Raw genomic sequence first — 23,974 nt, 5'->3', positions numbered from 1 at the left:
GTGTTTCCATCCCACGAAATCCACAATACACTTGACAGAATGGGAAAAGGTCAACTTTAAAACTACTGCTCATGTAGTGCATTGTTTCACTTTACCACCTGTTTTCCAACACCACTGGCCTGAGAAAAAACGCTTAGCCTTTCCAATATGATGCATGACTATTTAGTCATTTTTAGCTTTGGACCGACTTAATTGTTCTTTATACTTGCGAAGTTTCCAACAGAACTGTTTGTAACAGAGACTCAGCAGACGACTCCATTGCCTTTACTGAACTAAACTGGGATTCTGCACTACATGCGGCACCTAAGCCAATAAAAAGCTGATCTAAAGTTGGACTTCCAAACTTTTCAGATATGAATAAACATCAGCCGGCACAAAGTAAGGGTTCATCAAAATTATAACAATATAACATATTTCTAAAGGTATTAGCATCAATTTAAACCATATGGAAAGTGATTAACTGAACAGCTTATGAGGAAAGATTGACGGCTACACTGAATCTAATTTTCAGCTTCTCAGTCTATTTAATTATGAAGGAGAAAAGACCAGAATACTCCAGGCAACACATTAGGCATGAGGCTTATGCATGCATTTTTGTGGAAAAACTATATAAAAAAAGAACCAAATGCAAATTGCCAGCACAACCATTGTATAAAACTCTATGTATACAAACTATTAATGAGGACTATGCAGCTGAGTGCTCCTGTGTTTAAAAACAAAAGCGATGCTACAACAATTAAGGTTTCTGGATTAATTTTACTGTGCTGATACATTTTTCTTTACTTTGTTACTGGCCCATGATCTATAAATAGGTCAGTGTGAGGACAAAGTTTTATCCAGTGTCAATACTATACAAAACAGAAGGTAAAAACATTCAGATCAAAGGGTCAGCCCATCACCCATGGAAAACAGTCACCTTCACAAAAGGATAAAAGCATCTGGTAAATTTCATAAGGGAAAAAAAAGATGAGATTGGCAATGCTAGAAGAGGGCCACTAAAATGATGAGAGGGCCAGAGCACCTCTCCTATGAAGAAAGGTTGAGGGAACTGGGCTTGCTAACAAAAGGCTCTGGGGAGACCTCATTGTGGCCTTCCAGTACTTGAAGAGAGCATATAAACAAGGAGGGCGAATGTCTGTTTACAAGAATGGATAGTGACAGGACAAGGGTCATTGGTTTTAAACTGAGACAAAGGAAATTTAGGTTAGATATTAGGAGGAAGTTTTTCACTCAAAGGGTGGTGACACACTGGAACAAGTTGCCCAAGGAGGTTGTGGATGCCCCATCCCTGGAGGCATTCAAGGCCAGGCTGGATGTGGCTCTCGGCAGCCTGGTCTGGTGGTTGGTGACCCCGCACATAGCAGGGGGTTGAAACTGGATGATCACCGTGGTCCTGTTCAACCCAGGTCTTTCTGTGGTTCTACGATCTTCCTGCAGCTCACACAAAGATCTCATCAGTGGACTAAACTCGTTTGATGGATTTTGGAAGGTCTGAGCATTCAAGAATCAATTCTTCAGAACAATTCAACAGCAGCAAGTTTTAAAACAAGCGATGAGAGAAAACAGATTGTACTTATCTGAGCAGTAAGGGAAAGCTCCTTTTAAAATAAAAAAAAAATACATCTACTGCTCAAAAATCTGAGAAATGTAGCTCAGCATAAAATCAATTCTTATTCTTGCTCTGCAGAGAAACACTACGCTTTTAGTTCCTCCGAAGAAAATTTTCAATTTTATTAATTTATTTTTTTCCTTGAATTAAACCATTTGAAATAAAAACATCACTTGTGTTTCTAAAACAGGTAAGGCTTGGACTGTAGGAACAATAAGAGAGAAACACCGGAGTAGATGACTGTATTTGAAAAGTTAGCATCAATAAATATGCTTATAAAAGCAGACCCTTGTATGAGCTGAAGATTAGGATCATATAGAATAAACAATGTTAAAAATGCAGCAAACAGATATGCACTCATTCTGCAGTTCCACCAAAGTTTGGAACTAAGTTATTGTGTTCTGATTCACTCTTCTTTCAAACACTATGACAAAAGTGATTTGAAAGACGTTCTTGAAGAGGGCAAATAGCACAATAGCTATGTCTTAACTACAATTAATTAACTTGTGAAAATAGTTTGTGGTTTTGCAAATTAGTATACCTCTCATTTATTCAGATAAGCTTGTTAGCTGTATGTGTTATCTTGATTCAAGCCTCTCAATATTTGTTTGAGAAATGAAGCATGTTATTTGGTCAAAACCTCCACGCAGTTCACTCTACAGTCCTTCTCGATTCTCCTCCTAATTAGTACTATTCAAATATTAATGATTATCATTTTCATATTAGGAATAACATGGTATAGCTCAAGTATTAATTATACAAGAAATGTAGTTTACTTCTATTTAAGATAGATGAAGTACTTGAAAATTAATTGGCAACAAGGGCAGGAAAATGCAAAGGATCATGCCCAAGATGGACTATCAACAATTGAGATTAACCAATCAAATAAAACTTGGATGGCATCTGCAATTCCTTCTGTAGGATCCTGAAATAACTGTCATGTCAAATTTTAAAGTACGATAGCAGAAAAGTCAGGTAGTATGTGAATATCACATGTAATAACCAAATGATCTGGAACAGGCAGAAACACAAGAATATCCAGAAGGACAGGAAATTGTCCAGATTTATATTCTTCCTACAGATGGGTTGAGGATAAAATAAAGGATTATTTATGGAAGTCCTCAAACTAAAGTCTTTGAAAGGCTTTCTGAACTTACTTCCTTTCTTCCTGCCAACAGGTGTTTGTTATCCTGTCTTTAAGCCTCATCTTACTTAGAGAAAGAAACTGCAAAAGACAAGGTTCCAAAGGACCAGATGAGCAATATTTTAATCAGATCAAGGTTCAAAGCCAGTTTCATCAGCTTTTGGAGTTGCATTCTTTTCCACTACAACCTTTGGTACACAAGAAAAAGAATACATCCAGTTCAGAGACAAAATATTCCCTCTCAGAACATCACTGCAAATACTACGAGAGCTCAAGAGGGCTGCTAAAACTTGAAAGCCGGGAATGAAATGTAAGTACTAAGACCGCTGTTGTCATATGAACAGCAAACATGCACTAGACTCCTGCTTCCATGGTTTTAATGTAGCTTTCAAACGAATGAGGCAACAATTGCAATTCTTCTGTCTGCTCTCCACGTTGAAGGAAAATTAACTAAAAATAGACAGATTTATTCAGAAACCCTTCACACCATTACCATTCTCTCTTCAACTGCTTTGCAATTTAAAATGTATTTCTAATATACTCAGTGAACAGCCAGTGTGTGGTTTCTTAATATGCCAATCCTACGTAAACATACTTATATGTCTTTTTTACATTAGGGCTTCAAACATTAGGAGTACATCACTAATTCAATTTAATTACAACATAACAGCATGAATACACAGACTTATTGTACCTGGAAGGTCATAACAACAACTTTTTGCACAGGCATTCAGCTATTAGGTGAATAGGTGCTATCGCACATGCAGGTTTATGTTCAAAACACAGTCACTCAATCTTATCTCTTACATTAAACAGCAGATAGATCCTGTCCTGACAGCCTCAGAAGAGGCAGCCCTTTTAGAAAGGCAGATTCATAAGCCAACACAGTTGTTTCTTTTCCTGAAACAACCAAAGTCTTAAATTGGGCTTCTGACAGCTTAGATGCTGACAAAGGGAAAAAACATCCCTCTTCAGAGCCATAGCTTCTTCACATGCACTCTCTGGAAGGGCTACTGAGTGTGCTTAAGAGTAACAGCCAGAGGATACAGGCAGTATTTTCATCAGTGAGTACTGTGGGCAACACGAAGACAGTAATTCATTCACAAGTGAAAAGCTTTTGTTATCAACAGCAGCAATTGAAGTTTTTCATGCCAGCACTAGCAATGCACAAAGCTCATAAATCCCTGACAGACAACAATTAATGTCTGACATGCATCAGTAAGACCATCGGTAAGCTTTCCATTACCCATACAGAGGCCTAAAAGGCTGAGGTGGGACTTTTTTCTTTATCTTTTGGAAGATTCACAGTTGGTGACCTGATTATAAACTGAGCTATAAACTGACCCCGGTTACTGATAAATCTCCAAAAGCCACAGTGGCTGGTCTTCCAATCCCAAAACTATGGGACTGGTAGTGGAAAACAGAGTTCACATCAGCACAGGTGCTCTAGGTGACCAATTCTACTTCCTCCAGAAAAAACAACTTAGTCATGTGGGCGATATACCCTGTAAGTTCACCATTACTCAGAATTATTAAAAACTAAGTGATTTTACCTTGACTTTCAGAGCCAAATGCAGGCTCCAAGGTTATTTCCAAAATTGAAGAGCTTAAGTATTCAGCATTTATATAACACAGCCATAGTTTCACAGTGACAGAGAAGGCTGTTAGTACACTAGTCATTTGCAGTCTGTTACAAAGGCATGTAAACACCTCCATATATTTTAGATCCTCAGGCTTGTGACATAATGTAAGACAATACGAAGTCCTCAAGCCAAAAGCAGCATCACTTGGCCTTCAATAACACCAAATGCACACAAGCACTGAAGAATTTCTAACAATCAAGAAGTCACGCATTCCAAAGGGATTTTTAAATCATCTGCAAGTGTGAGATATAAGCAGAACTAGAGAGCTGACAGGACACTTTAAAAAGTTAAAATTCCTGCTTAAAAAATAAAATAAAATAAAATAATATATATATATATATAATAAATGTATAAATAAATAATATATATACTTATTATAAAATAAATAAAAGTAGAAATAAAGTATATATATAATAAAAGTATATATATAATAAAATATAATAAAGTATATATATATAATAAAGTATAAATAAATAATGTATAAATTTATATATATATAAATAAAATTACTATTGAGAACAATCTTCTTTTAGAAGAGAAATCACATGCAAAAGATAAGATTACATGGCAGTAAAACCAACTGGAAATTGTTCCACCTTCTCAATATTCATATCTTCCATTTTAATTTACGGTGTTTCTGCAGTCTGGAAAAAATCAAACTTGATACCAGAATCTGTTTAAAAGTTCTGTATTAAAGTGCCAAGCTAAACTCAGTTTTTAACCAGCTGAGACTGAGCTAAAGTGAATACTATCCTCATCAGATCACTCTTCATACAGATGTGTCAAATACTCAAAGAGAATTTTCTGCAAATGATTTTCTTCAGTCTGCAAATGTGAGTTAAAAATACCAGGTAATGTTTGCTTCTGAAGTATTCTGTAAAAATGTGCAAAGATTCTTCTTGACACCAACGAACAATGCAGAGTGGAATTTACGTTATATCCTGCTACTAATGCAGAAGCTGCAAAGGAAGTAAAATAGAGCACCTACTCAGATGTCAGTACAGAAGAATCAGAAATTCCAAGGGGAAATCTTTGACTAACAAGTCTGAACTCTGTTACACATTTCTAAAAGATGGTCAAAGACCTGAGTTGCCTATCAACAATCAAATGAACAAATCTTTCACATGACATTCTTTAAGTCATCCTCATACGTGAGAAGTTAAACCTTGCAAGACGAGTCTCAAACGTTCTAAAAGATCCAGCCCTCATGTGGCTTCTGATTGTTTAGATATGTATCAAAAACTAAGCTAGAGTGGAATAAAATTGTTCATTAATTCTTCAAAAGCTTTTAAAGATTGCATAAAATCACATAAGCAAATAGTCATCATTAAGGATGAATCACTAACAGCCAAGAACTTGGATGAAAGATAAGCAGAGTCAGCTGATCAGAAGAAAAGATTATAGATTTCTGGAAACATAGGATAAAATGCAAAGAACAGAATTAACTGTCTTTATGGGATTAACTCCAGAAACCTCTAACCTTGAAAGCTTTCTGCTATAGATTAATAATCCATAAGGGGAATCTGAATAAATACAAAATTCAATTCAAGAACATTTTCCCTCTGCATTATCTGTGGAAAATACTCACAAACTTGTAAGGCTTCTAAAATAAAAGAAGATTTGAAAACTACGTAAAGAAAAATCGGTGCTAAATGCTGAGGTAACCAGCATTTAAGATGCTAGAGAAGCCATCTGAGTTCTCCCTAGAATAACCGCAGAACTTGCTGACACATCAAATGCATGCAGATAAGGTTAAGAAGCGCTGCAGAACTAGAGAGAACGGTTCTCCGCCAAAATAAATAAATAAAATTAAAAAATAAAATAAGAAAAAAAAATCCAAAATCCTCTGAAGAAAATGTTCTGAACATAAAAAATAAAAAAATAAAAAAAAAAAATTGTTTCCCTTTCTCTAGACAGGAAACCTGACCAGACGTGACAAAAAGAGAAGCTAGAATTGCCCAATTTTATGATACATTCATGAAATCATTGCAGCGCTTCTCAAGAAGCTTGTCATCCCATTGATACAGACACACGAGAATACAGATTCTACACAGAAACCAAATGGCTGTACTTTTGCAGACAGGTCCACACAGCTGCCAAGCATATATTAGCACACACAAAGTCATTTCCACACCATACAGCTGTTCCCTCAGCAGGTAACTTCTGCTGCCAATAACTGTTTTGTACTTAAATAACAGGCACAGTATTGTGCTGAAGTTAAGATGCTTCTCATTCCCTCTTCCCTTTTCCTCTTACTTGCTTTTTTCTTTTTTAAATAATTCTGTCTTCCCAGAGATTTCTTGCAACACACAGCATGTTATTTCCGAGGATTAACTTCTTCATTTCCCCTGTCAACCCAAGCAGACGTAAAAAAGGTAACCGTGAGATTTTCTTCAAGAAAAGAAAAGAAGCGTCCAGGTTAAGTGTTTCTGAAGTAGGCAATCTTTGTATTTTGGGGTCCTACTTTGTACAGTTCAAGAAGAAGAAAAGAACTGTCAGATAAAAAGCAAAATAGGCAGACTGACAAAGCAGAGTTCCAGAAAACATGAAAATTTAGAGTTGCTTTAGAGGGAAAGAAGAAACTGAAAAGAAGTGGCCAGAGCATTTTGCAGTACACCCTGATATAGCAGTGGACCCTGTCCAGGACTAGAATGCCAGATACTTTTTGTCCCCACAACATCTTGGTCTTCAGCCCGCAGAGTGATATTTCTACAGGATCAAAACATAACCCCCATAATTCAGACTTCAGGTAAGCCAGAAAGCTTTATTTGCTGAAGCACTTGTGAACCCTAACAGTACAAAGGAATTTACAGAAGTATCAGTGCTGTTCATTTTCAACTGTTGTAAAAGCTCGTATGAAGTCAGGGGATGTTTACGTAACAGAATTCTATTCTCTCTCTCTCTCTCTCCTTTCCACTGCATTTTCCCTTTTGGCATTCAAGCAAGCAAACTGCCTTTATCCCTCAAGCAGGCAGCAGCTCTGACCAACACTGCTTCCTGCAGCAGACACTCTCTTTCCCTCACTGCTTTTCCAACTATATCTCCTAGGCTGCTACCATACAAAAAAGGATGAAACAGAGTCAGGACAAAAAAAAAAAGCAGTCTTCTGTTGCTGCCACAGTTGAGATTGCTTAAAAAGAAGAAAGAGGGAGAAAGAAGAGAAAGAATGGATGTAAGACTATTATGAATAAACAGATGCCCATATGATTCAAAAAACCCTAACCATACAGTACTCACCTATTAAATGGATATGGCTTTTCATAAGTGCAAGTAATTATAAATCATAATATCATAGAATTGCTCACATTGGAAAAGACCTTCAAGGTCATCAAGTCCAACCACAACCTAGCCATGCTGCCCTAACACTAATAACCCTCTGCTAAATCATGTCCCTGAGCACCACATCCAAACAGTTTTTAAACACATCCAGGGATGGCGACTCAACCACCTCTCTGGGGAGCCTCAATGATAGTTCCAGCTAACAATACTGCAACTGACCACTGGCATGTGCCTAGCTCATTGTAAGTTACCAGCAGGCACAACTTCTGCATTCTCATTAAGTGCAAAGGAGAGAATCCTGATCGAGCCAGGTCATGTGCCAGTCCTAACAAACAAGAAAATAGTTAGACATCAAAACTTCAATTGCCATTACTTCCAGAAAAACTAAATGCTGGCCACAATGACATTTCCAATATCAATATTTTAAGTCTCTTTACATTCATTAAAGTAGTATTTCCAAGCAAATAAGCAAAACAAATAAGTAAAATATCCACTAGATTAAATCAATTTGCTGAAACTTAAAACCACAAGATATTAACCATTAGACCAAGAGCATGATGCACTTAAATCCAGTCAAGTGTGACAAAATGTGGGTATTTTGTTTTCAGAGCAAACATCCAACGCTCTGATCACCTCTTCATAAAAAGATAACATTATCAATGAAGGAAAACATAACAAGAAAGAGGCCTACATCAAACATAGATATTATACTTGAAGAAGCTCTTGGGTAGCACTATTAAGACGCTGTAACCACAACATTTGTAGAGGAAATTTCAGTTTGGTAATCCAAAGGTTAAATAGGTCCACTGAGAAATACAGTACAATACTGTGAGGAATTCACTGAGGAATACAGTGGAACTGTTTTGCAAATTCAACTATAATTGGGGACTACAGTATTTGAGTAACACAGTTATTTCATACTTTAATTTGTAACTTAAATCATAACTGTATAGCTCCTTCAAAATTTTATGTTCCAATTTATTTGAAATTACTTTACAGTAACTTTTCTGAGGAATTCCTTCTTCCCTAAATAAACCAGAATCTTTTCAAACAGGAAGGACTAAAGGTGCTTGAGAAGGCTGTATTGAGTGCTTACTGCAGTTAAAGATTCACCAACAAGCCAGCCCCCTGCTTTGAGAAAAATTGATGCTACAATGCAACAAAGGTAAACCAAGGAACTGATACAAGAGAACAACAACTGAGAACAGCTGTGTTTTATTAACCACATCAATTCACCAATACTCTCCCAGACCAAAGAATGCAGAACAATCTTTTTTTATTGCCCAACAGCAGCTATTTCCACACTAATTTGTTACCTGACTAAACTCACCATGAGAGCCAACAACCACTGAGCAGCTGACTAGGCTACAGGGAAAGCAACAGCAGTGACGCTTCTGCTAAAAGCACCATAATAAATCCAGAAATAAAAGTTGTAATCCACCTTTTTGTTGCTGTTGATGGTGATCTCCTATTCTGAGTAGCTAATACTATTTTAGCAGTGTTAGGTATAAATTTTGAACAGATTTCACTCCCTCTCCTAAACTGATGCCTGTTTAAGACATAGTTATCATAGAATCAACAAGGTTGGAAAAGACCTAAAAGATCATCCAGTCCAACCGTTCGCCTATTACCAATAGCTCCCACTAAACCATGTCCCTCAACAAAACATCCAGTTGTTCCTTGAACACCCCCAGAGTCGGTGACTCCACCACCTCCCTGGGCAGTCCATTCCAGTGACTGACCACCCTTTCTGAGAAGTAATATTTCCTAACATCCAGCCTGAATCTCCCCTGCTGCAGCTTGAAACCATTCCCTCTAGTCCTATCACTAATGACACGAGAGAAGAGGCCGATCCCCAGCTCACTACAACCTCCCTTCAGGAAGTTACAGAGAGCAATGAGGTCTCCCCTGAGTCTCCTCCAGGCTGAATGTTACCAGCTCCTTCATCTGCTCGCTCCTCATACGGCCTGTGCTCCAGACCCCTCACCAGCTTTGTTGCCCTCCTCTGAACACGTTCCAGGGCTTTGATGTCTTTCTTGCAGTGAGGGGCCCAAAACTGGACACAGTACTCGAGATATGAAGATTATGAAGAAATGAATGTAAGATATTTGAGAATTTAAGATTTTTTTGACCCATACCATAATACAATGTAAGGAAGCTGTCTGGAGATTCCCTTAATCCTGAAACAAGCCTTTCTCTTTTTGTCCCACCAGACTACAACTGCAAACCTGGCCCAAATGAGTTCTTCGGACTAAGTCTGTGAAAACCAACCTTATCAAAGTTGCCAAATGGTTTGAGAAAGAAAAAAAGGATGCTTTAAGGAAACCGTGACTGTAGGAAAAAAGAAATAATAATAACAAAACCAAACAGGTTTACTTGCTATTCACAGGTAAGTATGTTTCTGACAGAAGCTATAGCCCAGAAGTTCTGTGTTTGAAAACTGATCAGAATTCTGACTCACTAGCCTAGATCTCAAGATTTCACACTGATGTGGTAGAATTTAGGAGAACTAAAGATCCAGCGCTTTATTCAAATGTAGAATTTTCCTCTACTAGCAGAGAACAACAGTAACTGATAAACTAGTCTTGTGCAAACAGTTAAAGAAATTAATCGGTTTCAGACAACTGAACTGGTCCCCCAAGAGACCTAAGTGAGTAGAAAAATAAGAAATACGTAACGGCGATATAGCAGCATACGTGCAAATGCTAAGTATCCCCTTCACTCTATGATGCATCCCAAATGGACAAACGTTACTGAAGTGTTAAAAATTCCTGTATCCCATTTCATACTAACCTCATCTGCAGGTTTACAGCCATCTGGATGGTCCACAAGCACTGGCGGTGAAATCCCACTGCACTGCAGTCAAGCGCTTGCGGTAGGAACCATTGAGTGGCAAAGCGATCTAGGTCATTCTGACACGAACACAGAACCACAGGTCTTCCATCCAAAAGGTCTTAAGGCTGTCCTAGGGAAGAACAGAAATTCAGATAAGTTCCAAATTCAGTTCTGGCAGATCTTGAGCTAAAAGGGGAAGGTCATAGAAGCTTTTCAACCATTTCAGACTTCAGAATCCAAAATTTTGTACAAGGAAGGAAGAGCCAAAAGACTGCTGCTAAAAAGAGCCTGTGAGGAAAACAACATATGCAGGGTAGAGTGGAGAGGTGGAACAAGTCATCAACATTTTGTAGCCTTTCAGATGATATGATTTGAGTAGGAGGACTGCCTGTCCTCCTAAATAAGCAGTTCTCTATTTTTGAGTTCTATATATGTCGCCCTCTATCCAATCATGAACACTTAGCACAGCAAACTGGGAATTGTTCTCAAAAAGGCTAGGAAACAGCCTCTCCGTGGCACACATTCACACGAGCAGCTCCCTAGCAGATCGTTCATTTGGGCTACATTTTTCCAGATATATTCTTAACTTAGAGATGTAGTTTTTCTTACACTTTTTCATCTCTCGCCCACAATTTAAACATTAGCATTCGTAATGACAGCTTGGGAATAGAGGGGGAGCGTTATTAATCTTACACAGCCCTGATCCTTACAAACTAATCTATTTTCAAATAAATCTTAGAACGTGACACCTGAAAATGATGTCTGAGGCTTTCCAAGCATCAGAATTATAGCACGACTGAAAGAAGCAATTCCCTCAAATCACCTCCTTTACTCAGTTGATACAGCAATGTCTGAAGAAAATTCTAAGCAGCTGAAAAGTAAACAAAGCATCTTAAAGATGCAAGAAAGCAAATTTTCCAATCTTTAATGCAAGTGAAACTCGTCTACGCTTAGGTAATAATTGCCATGTATTATGAGCTTATTTGTTGTAATATATATGAATCTGCTACGCTATTCAAGTTCATTGTTCCATCTGCTTAAACTGACAACTCTCTGTATTGCCTATTCCAATGCAAAAACATATACAACAGAGAAGAAAATTAAGATGCTAGCTCTATGTTAACATGACAGTACGGATGAAATACTTGATAAGGTAAGCTAAGAGTGGCAATAAAAGATGTTTGTCAACTGTTTATTCTAAAACATTATTACTTTACCTGCTTCAATATAAAATCATGAAATCACCAAGGTTGGAAAAGACCTAAAAGATCATCCAGTCCAACTGTTCACCTATTACCAATAGCTCCCACTAAAACATGTCCCTCAACACAACATCCAGTCGTTCCTTTAACACCCCCAGGGTCGGTGACTTCACCACCTCCGTGGGCAGTCCATTCCAGTGCCTGACCACCCTTTCTGAGAAGTAATATTTCTTAATGTAGAAGTAATATTTCCTAATCCCTAGTAAGGATAATACTTAATCACTTCCCTTTTCTCTTTTTCTTGCATATCAAAGCAGAAAAGACAAATGCATCAACTCAAAGTTTTTCCTCTGAATCTGACAATAAATTACCACAATATTGATACTCTTCCTATTCTATCAGTGTGTATTTAAGCAAGTCTGTATTCACAAAAGGTGTGTGCAGTTTAAGTTCTAAAAGAAATGGCTCAGGATCTTCCATAACTTTTTTTTGTTTTTTTAATAAATCTGAAAAACAGAAAAACTGGGGAAGTTTCAAAGGGCTCAGAACAATAAGAGCTCACAAGACCAAAGGCACACCCAGCATGACACCCAAAACCTGACTGCCATCTTTCTGGAAGTATTAAGATACCATGACACGAGCTTAAACTCATCATTTCCCTTGATCTTTTCTTTGAGTTACAAAAATACTAATTCAATCAATCATTCTTTCTGCACACATTATCTTTCCTAAATCTCCAATGTCCATAACTTTCTTGAAGTTCAGTGGCCAAAACTGATCCAGCACCGCCCAATAAGCAAACCAGCAGGAAGTACAACTCTACATGCCCAACAGATGATACCACTGTTTATTCAGGCCAACACACACACACACCCCTTTCTCTTTGTGAGCAATGTTGCATCATGAATTCATAACCCATGGCTTGTCCTAGATTGGGGTGGATGACAGGCTGGAAGGAACTGCTTCAACAGTTCTCACTCTTCTATGTTACTTTTTCCTAAGCATGAAATATTTCACTTATTCTACTAAATCACAGCCTATCCTTTCAAGCCATCTTTTCACTCAAGATTCTTTGGTATTGCCATTTCAGCTTCAGATGTACCCGCATTTATTCCCAGATGCCAGTTGTTCATGAACCGGGTAATGAAATTTCAGGACGTGAACAATCACTGAAACAGCTACTAAAAAGAAAACCCATAGAATATCCTCTCCCTTCTGAAAGTGAACCACTAAAAAACAACAGCAGCTTCTGCTAACCTAATGATTTCACATACTTCTTAAAATAGCTTTTCCTTTTTTTATAAAAAAACATCTAGGCTACATTTCCTCAGCTTGCTCTGTCAGAGTATTACATGTGGCTTTCTCTAGTCCACAAGCTTCCTGTTGCAGATGAAGTTAGGTCGGTTTGATTGTGCCTCTGAGCTTCAGAACAAGGCTTTGAAATTTGCTTCCCTAAACTGCACAAAGAAAAGACTGCCTTACCTGCAATGTAAAGAGAAATCAAGCTGAAGCTGCGCTGTGCCTTTTAATTTCCTTGATGTAAAATCTAGGTAATCAGGGAGTAGTGACCACCTATATACGCTATTGATGTAGACATGCAAGTGGGTTAGGAATCATGGATACCAGAAAATGCAGGTAATGCATCCAACACCATAGTGGTTAGGAGTACTTACATTAGGGGACCAGTTACGTAGCAGTATAACATGGTATGAAACATTGATAACTCAAACTAAAGCTTTGATTCAAACCCTGCATTCAAGCAGTCTACAGACTTAAAATGAAGTTGAGTATTTTTAGTATTTGGAAAAAAAAAAACAGCAACCAAGCAGCTTCTGCTTGTATGAAATTCTCACATTGTATTCAAGTATTTAACAGAAGCAACCCTATGACACACGCAAAAACAGAGCACACAACACATGCACTATGGCTTTATTCTATAATTCTTCATGGTTATACTTAATGCAGCATGAGAATCGATCGTTTCCACTAAAAAAGGTTCATTCAACAGATTTAAGCATTATTTTTGCATATAATTTTTCAAGAAATGATCCACTGGCATCATTTAAACTAATCAGCAAATTACAAATAAATGTACACTTTCAAGAGGTGTAAAGTACGTGCTGCTATTCATACTATCTCCCCAGGACTTACAAGGAATTGTCAAGGAAGCAGTCACTTCAATCAGGCTGATACCTGAAGCGATGCCTTCGCTTTCCTTGGTTGTCGTCAGTAGGCTGCTCACCAACAAAGCAGTCATTCTGGCAAGCACAGCCTTGCAAATAGCACAGCAACGCCTTCCTTTCACAGGCCCTCTGTCTTCTGTTGTTTGAGGACACTGCCTCAAAGCAACTTGAGCCAGCCCACGGTTTTTTTCTTTAAGTAAATATTATTTTTTATAAGTCAACTGGAAAATACGCTCCCATCCTCAATCAAAACTACAGAAACACTCGTTTTCACTTCGCTGAGAGTACTACGCTCTTGGAAAGCACAAGTTAAAAAAGCAAGACAATCTACTGTCCTCAGCAGCAAACTGTCTGCTATCACGCTGTCATTACTAGCAAATCTCTCTGGACTTTCATAGCTGTAACAGTACTGACTCAGAATTGCATAACTTTAAAAAGCTATCACAGCTGCTCTCCAAAAAGCCCAAGAAAAAAAACAAAAACAAACTGTGTGCACGACAGGAGCAGCACTACAACTTTTTTGTGTTGGTGGAAGATTTTCTTAACTTTCAGGACACAAAAGGGTAGCAAACCGATGAGCACAGCCGGTTTATTATGACGGTGCCGATGTATACGAGCCTTAAGCACAGTGCATCAGTGGCCCTGCAACACGCTTACTCTCAGCAGGATCACGAACAAAGAGCTGTGTGTTGGCTGTGGGGAGCTGGCAGCCCCTCTGCACCTTCCCTTGCTCACCGGGAACACTGCCTGTGTTGTTCCACATGCTGCAAATCCACCAGTAAATCCTGAGTCATATGGGGGACGCGGGACACAGCACACAACACAAAGGGCACCTCTACTCCCTCAGCTGACAAAGCATTCACTGGGGATGAACAGAGGAGCGAGGAAATAAGATTTACAGCGGCCCTGCTCTCCCTGCACTCAGGTGGGACTAGCAGAAGATGGCTGGCTGACATTACAGACAACACGCTTCTTGCAGACTGACTTTGGACCTCACCGGCAACTGCTTTGCCACAGGAGCCACAAGAATCTCAGGAGACATAGGGTTTGAATACCAGGTGGTGCTGTGTGGAGCCAGGAGCTGGACTTGATGACCCTTACAGGTCCGTTCCAACCTAGGATATTCTACAGTGCCACAACACAAACAAATGCCAAATTTACACAGGGCTTCTCAACATTTACAAAGGATCTCAATACCGTATTTTCCCATGAAGAGTACTAAGCAGTACAGTCCCCAGTGTAAAACCACTGCTTCACACATCTAATTGTCTGCTTAGATGCTGAGAAACCATTCCTCCCAGCACTCTGGTGTAAAAGACAGCCTACTTTCTATTCAGCTCCGTACCTTAATTGCAAGAGAAATATTAATATTAAAGAGTACTCATTCTAAACCACATTATTTATGACTACACACATAGCTAAGAAAGGCTGCTTACATATTTACTAACTTAGGAACCAAGTCTAACTATAGAAGGACTCATAAGAGAATACTTCCTATTTCATTTACAAGATGTAATTAGAAGTTGTGAAAGGGAAAACAGCATTCTTGTCTGCGGGGTTTTATGAAGCCCTGTATTATCACACGTTGGAACATAACTCCCTGAGGATGGCATGGAAACATTAGTCATCTGTTCAAGAGGTGAACAAGCAGACTGTTACTCCAAAGTCCAAAATAACACAACCTCTAATTAGAAGGACTTTAACTCAAGGAACAGTAAGTTTACAGAACATAAAAGTAAACCTTGAGGAAAACAAATAATCACCTCTGAAAAAATTCGGTGTAGAGCACAGAAATAGCGCAGACTCTTCCCTACATTAAGGTCCAGGCCGTGGATCCTCTTCTTTGAGAAGTTCAGTGTTTCAGTGAAAGAAGTTATGGGGAAGGAAATGTACGGGAGGGGAGCAGGAATGGTTTTCTGCTTTCCACCAGACTTTAAAATTTCCACTAAGACCGTCTGTTGGTGTCAACAGCAGCAGTCTACAAGCCCTAAAACAACAAGCTGCTTAAGTGAGCATATGTCTTCATACACACAAACACTAACCCTCCCACAGAAACTCCAGTTTCGAATATCTTCATCTGTCTCCCAGCAAAGTTCTCCCACATGCAATAGTATCAGAAACCTGGCTGAGCCAACAAACGAATATCACTTCCCATTTGCAAAGCAGGGAAAGCACTTTAAAAAGAAATACATTCCTTCCGTTCTTCCACGCAAAGGGGGGCAGACAAACATTTACTGGCTTCAGGTGAGACAATACTCCCTTTTTCAGGAAGTTCTGTTTACCACAAAGGAACGCAGGAAACATTACGTTATCATGCTTCAAAAACAATGGATGCACTCAGTAACACTGATCTGAGCTTCTTTTCTGTCCGTCTCTGTGCACCCAGTAACAGGTAGCTGCAGCCGAATGCTGGGAGCTATTAACACTGTCATCACAAGGACAAGGAAACAGCAATAACAAACCCATGAAGTAGCTCTTCTAAAAAAAGCACTGCTGTTTCAATGCAGCCTTTGGCAGCGCTGCAATCCAGCACGCAAAATCATGCTGCAAATCTTTAAGTTCCTTCCTAGAAATTCCCCCATTTCCCTTTGTTTACTAATTGCTGAGCTAGTCAGCTGTTTGCAGCGCCTCTCTCATTTTTATTATTATTATTTTTTAACATGTGCACAAACCCAAGAGATACTTCAGTATCCAGGAAGAAAAGTGTGCAGTTTACATACACATCACGCCGAAAAATCAAGAAACAGGAACACTAAAAATCAGCAGTGCAGCCCAAGGAAAGCAACAGTACGTCCCACTGTCCCTACACACATCTCAGACACCACTACATCCAGACACAGGTTAAAGCCAATTAAACACGGAGATGAACTGTAATCCAGAAACATTTACAATCTACGTCACAACCAAAGGAGGGGAAAGAATAGCCAGCTAAAAGGAAGAGGAAAGACTGCTCTTTTCAGCAGCAGCTTCTTCAGTTTTGCAATCTGCCATTGCTACTGCATTACATTTACACAAGGTTACTGCTTGTATACTCTCCTATTTTCTCCAATTCTTTGTTTTCCATCTTGATTTAAATGCCCTTTAGCAGCGCTGTGGACCAGAACACTGTGAATTACATCACAACAGCAAGAGGGAAGGATTACTAACCTGCTACCTGGTAGGTTGCTTCAGATTCTGAGAAACTTTCACTGCTGGCAATCTTCACCAGCTGTTCTGACAAACCCAACCACTTTGCATTTCCCATAACTGGAAAGACATCACTTGCATAAACGCTTGCTTCACTAACACACGGGGCTTGTTCAAGGCTAAGGAATCATTTTTGTTTCAATGTTCTGTGAATGGATGCAACAGAAACAACCCATGTAGAAGCCTGTCCTAGAATACAGCAAAAGCTAGGTTGCAATGTGAAAACATGCAGGATGCCTAAGTTTCAAATCAGCCCCTAAAACTGAAGGCACTCAAGATAACCCAAGTCTTGACTAGGCTACATACATGCTATTTTGTACAGAAAGATGAGTCTGAATGAATGCTGACTTGCACAAAAAATACACCTGAACATTTTATTTCATAGCAGGTATGTTATATACCATAGAACACCTCAACAAGCACACAAATTAAAGAAGGCACTTCTAAGAAATATAACTACAGAAGCAACAACGCAAATATGAATGCTCTGTGCCTGTTCTTAACGCCTTCAGAAAGATGAGGAAATCTTTGGATGAACTGCCTTAAGCCACTTAGCCCAAAACACTTAGCAGGATATCAGCAAAAACAAGCAGGAAATATCCAAAAATGTTGAGTGCCCCATGGTATACTGAAACAAAGCCTTCTAACTCAATGGCATCTCAGCTCAACCATGTAACAAAAAAAAGATATAGAAGCCACTTCTTAATACTGGCTCACTTGGAAACTATTGACCAACCTTTTGGACACACCAGGAAATGTACTCTGTTTTTTAAAAAGACTCAAATCCAAATCATCATTAGTAACCAGAGAAGCAAAGCCAGCTGAAAAAGCACTTTTAAAGACCCTCATCTGAAACTGAAAATTTGGGGCTTGCAATTACCCCTTAGTAAGGCTCCCAACAAAACACAAGTCCACTCACCAAAATACCTAGGCTTAATTTCCATGCTACAATGCATGACTATTTAGCCTTGAATTACTCGGATATAAAATTACTAAGAACCAACTTCAGTAGCAGCTCAAGTGCTCTACCAGCTTCCAAAAAAAATAGCAAATGCTGAGGACAGTTATTTACTTTGCAAGCTGAAGTGTTCTACAAACCAAGTATACTCAAACCACTGATTTGTCAGCATTGTTCTCAGATGTGCACCAAAAAGTGTTCCACACTTCAAGAAAGTAAGTTCTGAATGAACTCTAAATAAAAAGATGATTAAATGTGACACTTTTAGCAATAGCCTTATCAACCTTCTGTATCCCTAGGAAAAAAGTACACAAAAGGGTAAATTCAGTTGTATTTTTATACTACTTCAACCACATTCTACTTAGCAAGAATGAACGCAGCAAATAAATTAGCAGAAGACTAAAATTCAGTGATATCCTCAACACATGCAACAGAAAACTACAAATATTTAGAGAATGGGCAAATTTAATTCCTTACATAATTACCTTGTCTACCTGGTCTAGACTAACAAGTAATATTTAGCTAAATGGATGCCGTACCTTCTCCAGATACATCAACAATCTCATCCATCTCCTCAAAGATTACTCCAGCTCACCCCAGTGCTGTAACAACACGCCCCATGCTGTAAGCCAAAGTGCAGGATATGCCAGTATATATAAAACTATTGGAGTATGCAAGTCCCCCTATCTCACGTAAAGATTCCACTGATATTTTCCTGAAAATTATAGCTAGCTTTAGCCCAAATTATATCCAATTCTCCAGTGTTTAGAGCAATTACTTCAATTCTCTGTTGCATTTCCAGAAAGCAAGCAAGCACTAAAAGGTGAAGAACATTTAGTCCTTTGTCAGTGAGTCATGAGGGGCAAGAAAGGAGGTCAAACTGATTTTTTCCTACCTGAAACTGGCTAGACAGGTTAATCATACCAGTCAAAACATTATCTACCAACAGGGAGATCCTCCCCGCAGTTATTCCTTTTATAACCTATTAATAGTTCTGGGATTTGCAAATTCTTTTACTAGTTTGCTGCACAACCATAGCTGTCACTATTAGTCAAAACAGCTAGTGAGATACTGTTTGGCCACTTAAGCATTTATTTATTTATTTATTTAATACTCAAGAGCAAGGAATTTATGTTTTATCCTTTTCCAGCTCTTCTGCTTCCCCCTCCTACTGGTCTTTTGTTGCCCAGCTTCCATTCACTTATACTTGGAGCTTTTACTTGCCCTCCTCAGGCAACTCATTAAAACAGAGTCCCTCCAACACTGTTAAGCAGTTGCAGTAAACTAAAAAGTTAAACAGAACAGTCACTGTTCCTTTCACAATGCCCAGTGCAGAGGTTGGAGATCGCAGCTTTAGGCTCATCAGTGGGATTGTCTCACTTCAAAGCTGTACTGATGCTACCGAGGTCTGTAATTGTGACTGCCCGCACTCCCATTCACTTTTAGTCATTAAAAAATGCTAACACCCCTTTGGGCACCCAGTCCCAATTTTCCTTGCTTCAAACATTTACTTGAAGCAATCTACTTTCTTGAAATAGCCTTCAACAAAGCAGTGCATACAAGTAGCTGCCACAGGTAAGAAGTAAACCTTCTACTGCAGTGAGGTGTGGTTTAACTGTAATGGAGGAAATGCTAGCATGGTGGATTGAACTTTGGTCACTTCTTTTCCTCGTGGTATTCAGAAAAATCCAGATGATTGCATTCCCTTAATTGCATCACCTTACATACTTTACATGTATGAACAGTACGTTAATCTTATCTTCATCTTGCCTACAGTATGCTTCCCTGCTGCTCTTTGTTTTTTCAAGAGGAGAACAGGAGACACCTACCAAACAGATACTCTATAAGCCAAATCTCTTTTCAAAGAGCAAAATCCAAACTAACTCCATTTTAGTACACATGCTTTCAGTAAATTCATATTTATAAGTTCATAAGAAAGCTATGAAAGCTTTGTGCTGGACAGAAGAAACATGACCAACTATTCATTAACATAAGCAAAGTGACTTAAGTTGTAGAACTATATTCTTCTAGAAAAACTAGTCTGTAGCAGCAGCTGGCCGGCTTTGTGGGTTTTGTTGTAAATTTAAAAGGACCAGCTGCAGTAAAAGCAGCAGCACACTGAAAAGTATCTCACGGAATGTTGATGCTTAGAAAAGTCCATCTGCAAGCAGTCCTTGCTAAAACAAGCTATCCTGCCTTCTGAAAAGCAGAACTAGTGATCTACTCTCCCACAGCCAGCAGTAATAACCTCACCACCTTGATGCCGGCCCTTAAGAGCTTTCCTTTATTCCCCAGCTCTCTAAACCTCCATTCCCCACATGATGTTATCATCTCTCTCATGTCTCTTAATTAACAGCTCAACAAGAGATACCACATGCCATGGTTTGTTCTAAGGTTTACATATCCCATCTGGTTGGTCTAAATGTAAAAGCGTTCACTGGTGAACTAGCAAGCCAGGAAGAGGGGAAAAAAAAATACAACAGGCAACCCTTGTGCTTACCCCATGGCCTCTGTAAAGAGTATTAGTGCTACTTCCTTCTGTTTCAGCACCAATTTTCTGCAAACCCCTGTCACCTTGCTGTTTGTGGGACTTCTGCCCTCTAACTGTGACTAAAAGCAGCCTAACAAACTGAGGGTGAGAGCCCATGGGGGAAAAAGCAGTGGAGGACTGAAGGTGAGATCAAAGCGCATCAAACAGCATCAAACGGCAACTCTTCTCCTTCCATAGAGATTTTGATGCCTTGATAGGGCAAGCATTCACCAAGAACCACCGCTTGTTTTTACAAGCATACCACAGAGTATGAAGGTACCTTATTTGACATGTGATAAGAAAATAGAGAAGTTACAGGCAAACAGCTTTAGTCCAGCCATTGCTGATATAGAGCTAGGGAAACATCCCCTTCTATTACTTGAGGTCTATATATTTAATACATACAGATGCTCATAACAAGCATCTCCATATTTTTAAAAATATTCTTCCTGTATTCATGTTTTTTTCTTTAATTCTCCACTCTTGAAAAAAACAAACATCAGAAAACCAGCCTTCGTGAAGCTGCATTTAGAGCAGTGTTTTCTCCAAAAGCCTTCACTTTAAGTATGTAAAGATTTCCAGACATACAGTTTCATGATATTAAGACTCTCCTGACTACCCCCCAACCTATATACAGTAGAATTCGTAAGTTGAGAGTTTTCAGTAATGCTGTTCCACGAAGATTCAAGCTTTTATTTATAAGTACTTAATTTCCCCCACATGTAATAGATAACCTTTTTGGAAAAGGAAGATGATTCTTCAGCAACTGTTTGCATAATACTGGCTAAAATTTCTCCTTCTTCTGCCTGAGAGCAACTGCTCAACACACAAGTTCTGTGATGCCAAAGTCACAGTAGCAGTTCTAGCCACCAAGGAGCCAAATTAATCCTTTTTTTCCAAGAAGGAAGTGTGAGACTTGGAATTATTTAAACCAAAGAGTTGAACGCAGCAGTCCAAGTGACATTTCCTCTTCCGTATGGCCGTCCATAAATTGATTTCAACTTACCTCAAGTGATGCCGGTTATCACTTTTCTCTTACGTGAGTATTGGCTGCCTCTCCAGACATATCTTTGCTTTTTATGTAATGGCTTAATGTGTTTTTAAAACACGAAAGAACTCATTAGATCATTTGGAATACATGGAAAATATCCAGCAAGCTATGTCAAGAACTTGTACGAAGAAGCAAATACAAGACCTCATGCATTTTCTGAACACGCTCAGTATGATAAAATGCATTCTCCGTAACTTGGTTTTAAGATAATATTCTCTTTCTTTTTTTCCCCCTCCTATCTTTTCACCTCCCTGAGAATGTCAAGTTACACTTAGAAAGCAATGGTTTTCCAAAAAAATGCTAAGCTCATTTGCAGATAGCCAGGTCTAAGATGGATCAAACCAGATATCAGAAAACAAACAAGTAACCTTTTATTTGAACTTCTTCCAGATACACTGCTCCACACCCTGTATGAAATCTATATCCTTCTGAATGAAAATTAACAACACGTTCAACCACACATTACAGACCCCTGTAAACAAGCAAGGAGAAATCACAAGTTATTGACAATCTCTGAGCTGATATGCTCCAGAAGTAGCTGATAAGAGTTGTTTCCAACTAACAATTAGCCAGCACGAGTTACAAGTGATCGATACAGCAACAGTCTCTTAGAATAACAAGAAATTCTTCTTGTTTCTGCTCCATAGAAATACATTGTACAGCTCACCTCTGTGGGTGGAAGTGGTAGTGAATCACAATTTCATTAGCCTCCACAACAAAAGATGGTCCGATTTTAAGAAAGTTGGCATCAAACATATTTATAGTCTCAACGTTTCAAGTTTAGCTATGAAGACACCAAGGTCAAAGATTTGATTTAGGAATGAAAGCCTGGCCTGCATACTACTGAAGCCTGGGCTCTTCCGTACAGAAGTGACAATAATGAAAGGCTGTTCACTTAATAAAAGAAAACATCCCATTGTGGTTTCTTTGTTTAAAAACACCAGCGGATTAGGGCAGAATAGTGACTGCAACTCAGTGCTATTCATTAACTCTACTGAAAATAACACGAGGTATGTTCCAAAGAAATAAAAGTCATTGTTTTCCTAGCAGAACTTGAGAAGTTTTATGACATTTTCAACAAAGAGAAAAATGTAGTTAAAAAGGAAGTCTTTAGATATCTTTCAAATATACATAACACTCATGAAATGCAGAGGGACCATTGTTTCAGCCTCGAGTCCTCAGTGTTTGGGAAAGCACAATTTGTGGGAAGAAAAGGAACAGTCAAGACGTCCAAAAGCTGTGTAAGAAAGCTGTGATACAATCCAGAGCACGAAAATTATATATTATTGTATTTCTGTGAATCAGATCACAGCTGAAACTGGGACAATTGGTTTCTCATACGCAGCACATTTCAAGCCCTAACTGGTTGCAGCAAAGTGATTCGTTTCCTGGACGTGGAAAGACAAACTAAAAGATGTGATTCAACAACTCCGCAAGATGCAGAAGCTCCTAAGAAGAAAGAAATGTTAGCAAAGAAAGAAAACAAATTACATTTAGAAACAAGGGCCTTGGTTTTCTGTGGGCTTTTTTTGTTTGTTCTGTTTTTAAGATTTAGCAGATTCAAAATATAACTAACGCCTAGAAGCAACCAAGCTACCATATATTATTTTAAAATAAACTACTAGAAACATAGCGCTCTTATGATTTACAACAGCAGTGACAAACTAGGCATGATTAGCACATTTTGATAGAGAAAAGTGTCAGACCTTCCTCATTGCAGTCTTTCAGTACCTGAAGGGAACCTATATCCAGGTGGGGAGTAAACTCTTTGAAAGGGCTGATAATAGCAGGACAAGGGGAAACGGATTTAAGTTGAAAGAGGGTAGATTTAGGTTGGATGTTAGGGGGAAGTTCTTTACTAGGAGAGTGGTGAGGTACTGGAACAGGCTGCCCAGGGAGGTTGTGGATGCCCCGTCCTTGGAGGTGTCCAAGGCCAGGTTGGATGGGGCCCTGGGCAACCTGATCTAGTAAATCTGGAAGTTTGGTGGCCCTGCCAGGCAGGAGGGTTGGAACTTAATGATCCTTGGAGGTCCCTTCCAACCCAGGTCATTCTGTGATTCTGTGATTCACAGACAAGGTGAATCTTGTCTTAGCTGGTGATTTGAAAGTTCTGCTTACTCACCAATCTCATCGAATCATTCATAACGAGTTTTAATACCCTTTTTCTTTCTATTAGATGACACCATAGCAAAATCATGAGAAATAGTGCTTGAATATGTAACATCAAAAAATAAAAATAAACAATCAGCCTCCACCTTTCAACAGGGGAACCATATGCATTTAAAATATTTACACTAAGATTTTTCAGATGTTTTTGTCACATTCAACTCCAATTCTCCTGTACTGCAATTCAA

The 23,974-nt window shown here is 38.8% G+C and overlaps 1 protein-coding gene across 3 annotated transcripts in view; it reads right to left on the bottom strand.

Annotated features, from left to right (window-relative positions):
• Positions 1-23,974, bottom strand: part of GALNT1 (polypeptide N-acetylgalactosaminyltransferase 1) — a 101,461-nt gene that overhangs the window by 44,545 nt on the left and 32,942 nt on the right. For 2 of the 3 annotated variants that reach the window (XM_072327736.1, XM_072327734.1), the window contains exon 2: positions 10,469-10,640. The gene's annotated coding sequence lies outside the window, so the exon portion shown is untranslated. The remainder of the gene's footprint in view (positions 1-10,468; positions 10,641-23,974) is intronic. The other variant, XM_072327735.1, reaches the window with a different exon arrangement.

The sequence above is a fragment of the Excalfactoria chinensis genome, chromosome 2, assembly GCF_039878825.1.
Source record: "Excalfactoria chinensis isolate bCotChi1 chromosome 2, bCotChi1.hap2, whole genome shotgun sequence".
NCBI lineage: Eukaryota > Metazoa > Chordata > Aves > Galliformes > Phasianidae > Excalfactoria > Excalfactoria chinensis.
This window is presented reverse-complemented; position numbering and strand designations above follow the sequence as displayed.